A 9,466-nucleotide genomic window follows, 5' to 3' on the forward strand; every position below is an offset into this window, starting at 1 on the left:
ATTGTCCTTAGCTGTAATGTAATTTAATTAATTTTAGTTATTTATTCTAGCATATTTACCTTTCTTCTTCTTCTTTCCCAACTATCACCCATTCCCAAATACCTGACAAGTGGCAACGCCATTAATGACCAAAAATACCACGCCAATTATCAAAATACTGCGCCGATAACACACACAAAAGCCATTTCAAATTCAAATGCATTTATCAATGCTAGTGTGTTATCGGCCGCCAACTTCGGCAATTTATGCCCAGCCAATCCCACACCCACCCTTCCACCCACTTCAAATGCCAATAAAAACCAAAAACGAGGCTGAGCAGGATCAAAATTAACACTGCCAACCATCGCCATTCTGCCACACGCCCCAACAAAGCCACTTCAACCCCCACAAGATGCTATGCGGTCGTCTCTTCGGAGCTACACGCGCCCGGATCTTACGATCCGGAAGTATAAAGTATCCGGGCGGTTATACGGGAGCAGGCATTTTCCCCTTCCCATCCCATCCCCTTGACAACAGAGCAGCCACTACAAGAAAGCACAGAGAAAACATAAGACACGGGCCATTTGCCAACAACAACACACACAGCCACTAAAACAAACAGCCATTGCAAATTTTCATTGCCTACTTGTCGGTGCTGCTGCCCTCGGACCATTTTCATCTCACTCAATATTGGGGTGTGTGAAAGTGGAACCGGGGGTGAGAGCACCGGTAAAAGACGATCGGCGATCGGGTCTCTCGAGTGTGGAGAGCATGGGAGTTGGCGGACACATGAGTGTTCCACCATGAACCTCGTCCAGGCCACTCTCATCTCATCCGCCCGCTCGAGAGGTTGTGATCGTCGGACGTGCCATCACCGTTTTTTTTCGTGTCGTCTTTGCCGTGTCGCCATTTCCGTTGTGTTTTTCTGTGTTGCGCCCTGTTTTTCTTTTTGTGCTGTCTGTCGTGTGCCGTGCCGTGCTGTGCCGTGCCCCCCCCGCTGACATGACAAAAAGTCCCTCCCCCCCCACCACCACCGCTACTACTACTACCGACAAGCTTTCTGCTCCCCAATAAAATTTAACAATAATTTAGATACACAAACTAAATAGAAATATACACAAACTAAATAGAAAATACACAAACGAAATAGAGAAAACTGTGTAAAGAGAAGAAAGTGCCAATAAATGACAAAATACAAATAAAAAGAACCAAATAAACTGCAATTAATTTAACAAACGGTAAAGGGACCAACACCAGCAACAACAACAATGACGAAAGGAATGGCCAGACGAGGGTCGAATAGACGCCACAGCGACGGCGGCAGAGCGGCCCGCAGAGGCGCCCTAGCAGCAGCAGCAGCAGCCAACAACATCAACACAAACACCGCCAATAGCAGCAGCAGCAGCAGAGCCCTCGGCGCAGGCGCCAACACCAACACCAACGCCCCAGCCAATACAGAGCGCCGACGCCACAGCCACCCACCGTGTGAGTACCCAGCCACTGCCATGGCCGATATATCCACGGCCACAGCCACTCCCCCCTCGAGCCCCGTAAAAACAGCAGCGCCAATACTGGCCATGCCCCTCCACTCCCGGCTGCATAGCGGCGAGCAATTCTGCTTCCGCCAGTGCCAGGAGGAGGTGGCACAAAGATGGGAGGCGGCAGCGTCGGCCGCCTCAGCAGCGCCAATACCAACAAAAATACCCACCGCAAATCCCGCAACTCCGCCAAATCCAAAAAACCCGCCAAACACAAAGGGAAAGGCCGATAGGACGCCGCTCTCGCTGCCGCTTTTCCCGCCTCTCACGCTCTCGAACATCCAAAACCGTTCGGGAGTAACGGGAGAGGGAGAAGACGGAGGAGAGCCGGCAAGCCGAAGCGCAGGAGCAGAGCGCCAAATCGGCCAACGGGCAGACACATACACATACACGAACGGATCGAACCCGTTGCGAATCGAACTTGGTTCGAGCTCGAGCAACGGGTCGATCCGAGCCATAGCCCAGCCAGCACATATACAACGACAAACAGCAACAAATACACAACCACAAACAGAGCCACAATCACAGCCAATCCCAGCAACACCGAAACGACGCCGCGCCCTCATCGACAGTGGGAGTGACGATGAGGATGTGGCTGAGACAAAGCAGGCCAGAGGACGGGGCCGCCATCACCACCATCACCAGCAGCGGCTGCCAATCAAAAGGCCTATTAAGAAGAGGCAAACGATGGAGGAGCTGGAGGCCATTGTCCAGGAGCAGCTGAGGCAGCACGAGCTGCGGCAGCAACAACAGAGGCAGCAGAAACGGAAAACGAATACAGCCAACACCAACACAGTTGCCGATCCTGCTGCCCTGCCGCAATCTGCCCAACCAACACATGCCCCTGCCCCAGCCTCTGCCTCTGCCACTACTAATACTAATACTGACAATATCAATACAAATAATGACGCCAACGCAATTACAAATACAAACACCAACACCGTCACCGCCACTAACACCAGCACCATCGCCACAACCAACACAACTACTGCCACTCCCAATACAAACACCCTTGCCATTGCCAATGACATCCGGCACGGCGAGTTCGGGCATCAGCCTGTGGAAGACAGAGGGCTGAGGATCCTCATCCGAGGTCTTCCTCATTCCACGCCCTCTGACTGGTTCCGGGACAGCATGCAGGCCGAGGGGTACACGGTCCGGTATAGTCGGGCGATCACCGATCGGTTCGATCGCAGCCGCCAATTCAACCTCTTCGAGGCTGAGATTGCCCCCAAACCGGACCGTGGCCAATACGAGGTGTTGAGGCTGCGACGCCTGGGTGGGAGGCCCGTCACGGTTGAGAGACTTGGAGTCTCCCGTGACCCTGCCCAGTGCCATCGATGTCAGGTGTTTGGCCACACCCGCGCATATTGTAGACGAGCTGCTGTTTGCATGAAATGCGCGGGTGGGCACCTGACGGCGGAGTGCAGCAAGCCAAGGGCTGCAAATCCCAAATGCGCCAACTGCCAGGGCGCTCACATCAGCTCATACAAGGGATGCCCATCCTTTAAGGCAGCCAGGCAGCGGCTCCTGGCCCACAGGGTCGCCAGGGAGGAGGAGCGTCGGAGACAGCAGCCACAGCCAAGCCAACAGCAACACCAGCCAATACAACGTCGCCAGCAGCAGCCACATCTACAGCCATTCCCAAATCGGCAGCAGCAACGCCAACACCAACCGGATCGGCAGCATCGGCAGCAGCATCGGTATGGCGACCAACATCCCCAGCCATCGACCAGGGGGCGCCAATACCAAAGGGACCAGCCGATGCAGCCGATCCCAGATCGTGCTCCGACGCCACGCCAACACCAGCAACAGCAGCGGCCAGCAGCTCAGTGCGATGGGAGCTGCGCTCAAAATCTGAAAAGTTATGTCGATAAAATTAGACAGCTGGAAGAAAAACTGGCAGCAATTACAACGAAAGTGACAAACCTGCTGCAGGCAAGGGACGAGAGCACGGGAGGAGTGCCGCCACTTCGGACAACAGCAGCAGCAGCAGCATCCACACAGCCATCAACAAGACCAGCACCAAATACGCACCATGACGCCGCAGCCATATCGGACTCTGAATCCGATATGGACTGCGCAGCAATTGAGGACGAGGATGACGACCAATGGACCGACCACGATCCATTTGACGCGCTGGATGGCCTGGGCGAAATATGGAGGGCACAAATCGCCAGCGCACGCGAAAGCATGCGATCAGGCGGCGCCTATTGATGTGCCAAATCGCCGACCCAGAGGCAGCCACTGCAACTAAGAAAAAGACGTCAATACGGACAACAATGAAAAACGGCCAAAACACATGAAATCCACACGTACCTGCCAATCATCAGACAGAGCTGATCACCAAGAAGCTGCCTCGCCACAATCATTGACAATTCCCTGCCAATTGGGCGGAAAAGGAGGCCTCTTTTGATGACGCTGCCACCACACCATGGCCGTGACGTCACGCCACTCCAAACAGACAGCAGCCATTCCAACGACGATGCAGATGCTGGCGCCTGCTGCCGCTCCGCTGGGTCGCACCCGTCTCTCACGCCAATTATGTGAGGGCGGGATGGCCTGGTGTGGGGCCGCCGGACGCCAGCAAATCCTGCAAAAGAAAAAGGAGAAACAGGAGGGAGAAGCAGACTGCCAAAACACAAAATACTCACCTGCTGTTTTTCCGCCAACACCAACCAGACAAGGGTCGCCAGCAACAACATCCCAACGACGAAAGTACCTGCAAATAAACATAAATTAAAAACCAAAGCCAAAGCAAACACCTCATCTGGATGGCCGGACCAGTAGCCATTCAAACGCAAATACAAACTGATGACGAACGTGGCCGAGGAGGCCAGGTCAATCCACCTGACAGCGCATCCTGGTGGCCGGACCAGCAGCCACTCGGATGCGGCCAATCAACAAAATCGACAACGTATCCTGGTGGTCGGACCAGCAGCCACTTGGATGCGGCCAATAACACGACTTGTTGGCATCACATTTCGATGCCAACGCCAACACACTGGACAATGCATCTCGGGTGGCCGGACCAGTGCCACTCGATGGGATGCGCCATCTCCACCTGACAGATGCAACGTGGGCGGCCGGACTAGAGCCGCTCGCCATCTCCATCATTGCCCACGATGCACGCCAACACCATGAATCCAGCCAGCCAATAAACAACACACAGGGGGACAACAGAGCCGGCCGGTATACAGCGCAATGTTCGCATTGCTTTTGTTATGCCCGCCGGTGCTCCGTTGTTTGTCCTCCTGTTAGAAATAAAATAAATATGATTAATATGTTTATATGTTGTAAATGTATGTCAATTATTGTTTATTTTACCTTGTCTGCATCAATGTTTTTGTTGTAGATGTCAATCCTGTTGTTTTCTGTAGTTTTGCATGTCCGTAGATAGTTTTGTCCATAGTTTTAGTTACTTGCCTGTGATATTAGAAATAAGTTTTTGTAAATTAATGTAGTTTTTGTAGTTAATTGTATATTATTAGTAGTTTTTGATTAGTTTATTACCTTTTTCCTCTTCTTCCCCACCTATCTTCCATTCCCATATTCCCCTTGACATGTGGTATCACAAAAAATACCACGCAAATACCAGACCATTGACCGATAACACACAAAAGCCATTTCAAATTCAAATGCATTTATCAATGCCAAGTGTGTTATCGGCCGCCAACTTCGGCAATTTACGCCCAGCCAATTCCACACCCACCCCACCCCACCCAATTCAAATGCCACTAAAAACCAAAAATGAGGCTGAGCAGGATCAAAATTAACACTGCCAGCCATCGCCACTCTGCCACACGCCCCAACAAAGCCATTAAAACCGCCCACAAGATGCTATGCGGTCGTCTCTTCGGAGCTACACGCGCCCGGATCTTACGATCCGGAAGTATAAAGTATCCGGGCGGTTATACGGGAGCAGGCATTTTCCCCTTCCCATCCCATCCCCTTGACAACAGAGCAGCCACTACAGGAAAGCACAGAGAAAACATAAGACATGAGCCATTTGCAAACAACAACACACACAGCCACTAAAACAAACAGCCATTGCAAATTTCCATTGCCTACTTGTCGGTGCTGCTGCCCTCGGACCATTTTCATCTCACTCAATATTGGGGTGTGTGAAAGTGGAACCGGGGGTGAGAGCACCGGTAAATGACGATCGGCGATCGGGTCTCTCGAGTGTGGAGAGCATGGGAGTTGGCGGACACATGAGTGTTCCACCATGAACCTCGTCCAGGCCACTCTCATCTCATCCGCCCGCTCGAGAGGTCGCGATCGTCGGACGCAAATAAATTGAATAAATCGCCGCTGCCATTAAAAAGTCGGACGTGCCATCACCGTTTTTTCGTGTCGTCTTTGCCGTGTCGCCATTTGCGTTGTGTTTTTCTGTGTTGCGCCCTGTTTTCTTTTTTGTGCTGTCTGTCGTGTGCCGTGCCGTGCTGTGCCGTGCCCCCCCCCGCTGACATGACAAAAAGTCCCCTCCCCCCCACCACCACCGCTACTACTACTACCGACAAGCTTTCTGCTCCCCAATAAAAATTAACAATAATTTAGATACACAAACTAAATAGAAATATACACAAACTAAATAGAGTTACACAAACTAAATAGAGTTACACAAACCAAATAGAAATACACAAACTAAATAGAGATACACAAACTAAATAGAAATATACACAAACTAAATAGAGTTACACAAACTAAATAGAGTTACACAAACCAAATAGAAATACACAAACTAAATAGAGAAAACTGTGTAAAGAGAAGAAAGTGCCAATAAATGACCAAAAAAAAAACAAAGAACCAATTAAGTGCAATTAATTTAACAAACGGTAAAGGGACCAACACCGGCAACAACAACAATGACGAGAGGGATGGCCAGACGAGGGTCGAATAGACGCCACAGCGACGGCGGCAGAGCGGCCCGCAGAGGCGCGCTAGCAGCAGCAGCAGCAGCCAACAACATCAACACCAACACCGACAATAGCAGCAGCAGCAGCAGAGCCCTCGGCGCAGGCGCCAATACCAACACCAACGCCCCAGCCAATACAGAGCGACGTCGGCACAGTCACCCATCGTGTGAGTACCCAGCCACTGCCATGGCCGACATATCCACGGCCACAGCCACTCCCCCCTCGAGCCCCATAAAAACACCAGCGCCAATACCAACAAAAATACCCACCGCAAATCCCGCAACCCCGCCAAATCCAAAAAACCCGCCAAATCAAAAGGGAAAGGCCGATAGGACGCCGCTCTCGCTGCCGCTTTTCCCGCCTCTCACGCTCTCGAACATCCAAAACCGTTCGGGAGTAACGGGAGAGGGAGAAGACGGAGGAGAGCCGGCAAACCGACGCGCAGGAGCAGAGCGCCAAATCGGCCAACGGGCAGCTACACATACACACACGAACGGATCGAACCTGTTGCGAGTCGAACTTGGTTCGAGCTCGAGCAGCGGGTCGATCCGAGCCATAGCCCAGCCAGCACATATACAACGACAAACAGCAACAAATACACAACCACAAACAGAGCCACAATCACAGCCAATCCCAGCAACACCAAAACGACGCCGCGCCCTCATCGATAGTGGGAGTGACGATGAGGATGTGGCTGAGACGAAGCAGGCCAGACGACGGGGCCGCCATCACCACCATCACCAGCAGTGGCTGCCAATCAAAAGGCCTATTAAGAAGAGGCAAACGATGGAGGAGCTGGAGGCCATTGTCCAGGAGCAGCTGAGGCAGCACGAGCTGCGGCAGCAACAACAGAGGCAGCAGAAACGGAAAACGAATACAGCCAACACCAACACAGTTGCCGATCCTGCTGCCCTGCCGCAATCTGCCCAACCAACACATGCCCCTGCCCCAGCCTCTGCCTCTGCCACTACTAATACTAATAATGACAATATAAATACAAATAATGACGCCAACGCAATTACAAATACAAACACCAACACCGTCACCGCCACTAACACCAACACCATCGCCATAACCAACACCAACACCACCACCGCCACTACCAATACAAACACCCCTGCCACTTCCACCGACGATGGCATCCGCCACGGCGAATTCGGGCATCAGCCCAGCCAGGAACGTGGCTTGAGGATCCTCATCCGAGGACTCTCCCACTCCACGCCGTCAGACTGGATCCGCAGCAGTATGCAGGCCGAGGGGTTCACGGTTCGGTTTGTAAGGGCAATCACCGATCGATTTGATCGCAGCCGCCAATTCAACCTCTTCGAGGCTGAGATTGCCCCCAAACCGGACCGTGGCCAATACGAGGTGTTGAGGCTGCGACGCCTGGGTGGGAGGCCCGTCACGGTTGAGAGACTTGGAGTCTCCCGTGACCCTGCCCAGTGCCATCGATGTCAGGTGTTTGGCCACACCCGCGCATATTGTAGACGAGCTGCTGTCTGCATGAAATGCGCGGGTGGGCACCTGACGGCGGAGTGCAGCAAGCCAAGGGCTGCAAATCCCAAATGCGCCAACTGCCAGGGCGCTCACATCAGCTCATACAAGGGATGCCCATCCTTTAAGGCAGCCAGGCAGCGGCTCCTGGCCCACAGGGTCGCCAGGGAGGAGGAGCGTCGCAGACAGCAGCCACAGCCAAGCCAACAGCAACACCAGCTAATACAACGTCGCCAGCAGCAGCCACATCTACAGCCATTCCCAAATCGGCAGCAGCAACGCCAACACCAACCGGATCGGCAGCATCGGCAGCAGCATCGGTATGGCGACCAACATCCCCAGCCATCGACCAGGGGGCGCCAATACCAGAGGGTCCAGCCGATGCAGCCGATCCCAGATCGTGCTCCGACGCCACGCCAACACCAGCAACAGCAGCGGCCGGCAGCTCAGTGCGATGGCAGCTGCTCTCAAAACCTGCAATTGTACGTACAGCGTATAAAAGAGATGGAAAGGAGGATTGAGCAGATGGCAGAGCAACTCACCAAATTGGCTGCAACAACAGCAGCAGCAGTTCCAATAGCCGCCAATACAGCAGCAGTAGGAGCCATATCGGACGGTGAGCCGGATATGGACATGGACGACGACAGCCAATGGACCGATGAAGAGCCTTACGAGGACCTACGTAGGTTCCTAAATGGTCACTCCAGCGGCGACTTCGAAAGTGACGGATTGGTCGGCGATTACTGAATGCAATTAACAACAATCTGTAAATGACCAAACATACGAAGAAAAAGAAGTCAATACGGATAACAACAAAAAACGGCCAAAACAAATGAAATCACACGTACCTGCCAATCACCAGACAGAGCTGACCATGAAGAAGCTGCCTCGCCATCAACATTGACAATTTCCTGCCAATTGGGCGGAAAAAGAGGCCCCTTTTGATGGCGCTGCCACCACACCATGGCCGTGACGTCAGCAGCCATTCCAACGACGATGCAGATGCTGACGCCTGTTGCCGCTCCACTGGGTCGCACCCGTCTCTCACGCCAATTATGTGAGGGCGGGATGGCCTGGTGTGGGGCCGACAGACGCCAGCAAATCCTGCAAAAAAGGACAATCATGAAGGAGGCTGCCAATTAAAACACAAATACTCACCTGCAAACGCCTACACGCCATCACAAACCAGACAAGGGTCGCCAGCAACAACATCCAAACGCCAACAAGTACCTGAAAATAAACAAAAATTAAAAATCAAACGCCAAAACGAACACCTCATCTGGATGGCCGGACCAGCAGCCATCCAAAACGCAAATACAAACTAATGACTAACGTGGCTGAGGAGGCCAGGCCAATCCACCTGACAGCGCATCCTGGTGGCCGGACCAGCAGCCACTCGGATGCGGCCAACAACTGGAATCGACAACGCATCCTGGTGGTCGGACCAGCAGCCACTTGGATGCGGCCAATAACACGACTTGTTGGCATCACACTTCGATGCCAATGCCAACGACAATGCAGTTGGGTGGCCGGACC

The sequence above is a fragment of the Drosophila pseudoobscura genome, chromosome 2 (genome assembly GCF_009870125.1).
Source record: "Drosophila pseudoobscura strain MV-25-SWS-2005 chromosome 2, UCI_Dpse_MV25, whole genome shotgun sequence".
NCBI lineage: Eukaryota > Metazoa > Arthropoda > Insecta > Diptera > Drosophilidae > Drosophila > Drosophila pseudoobscura.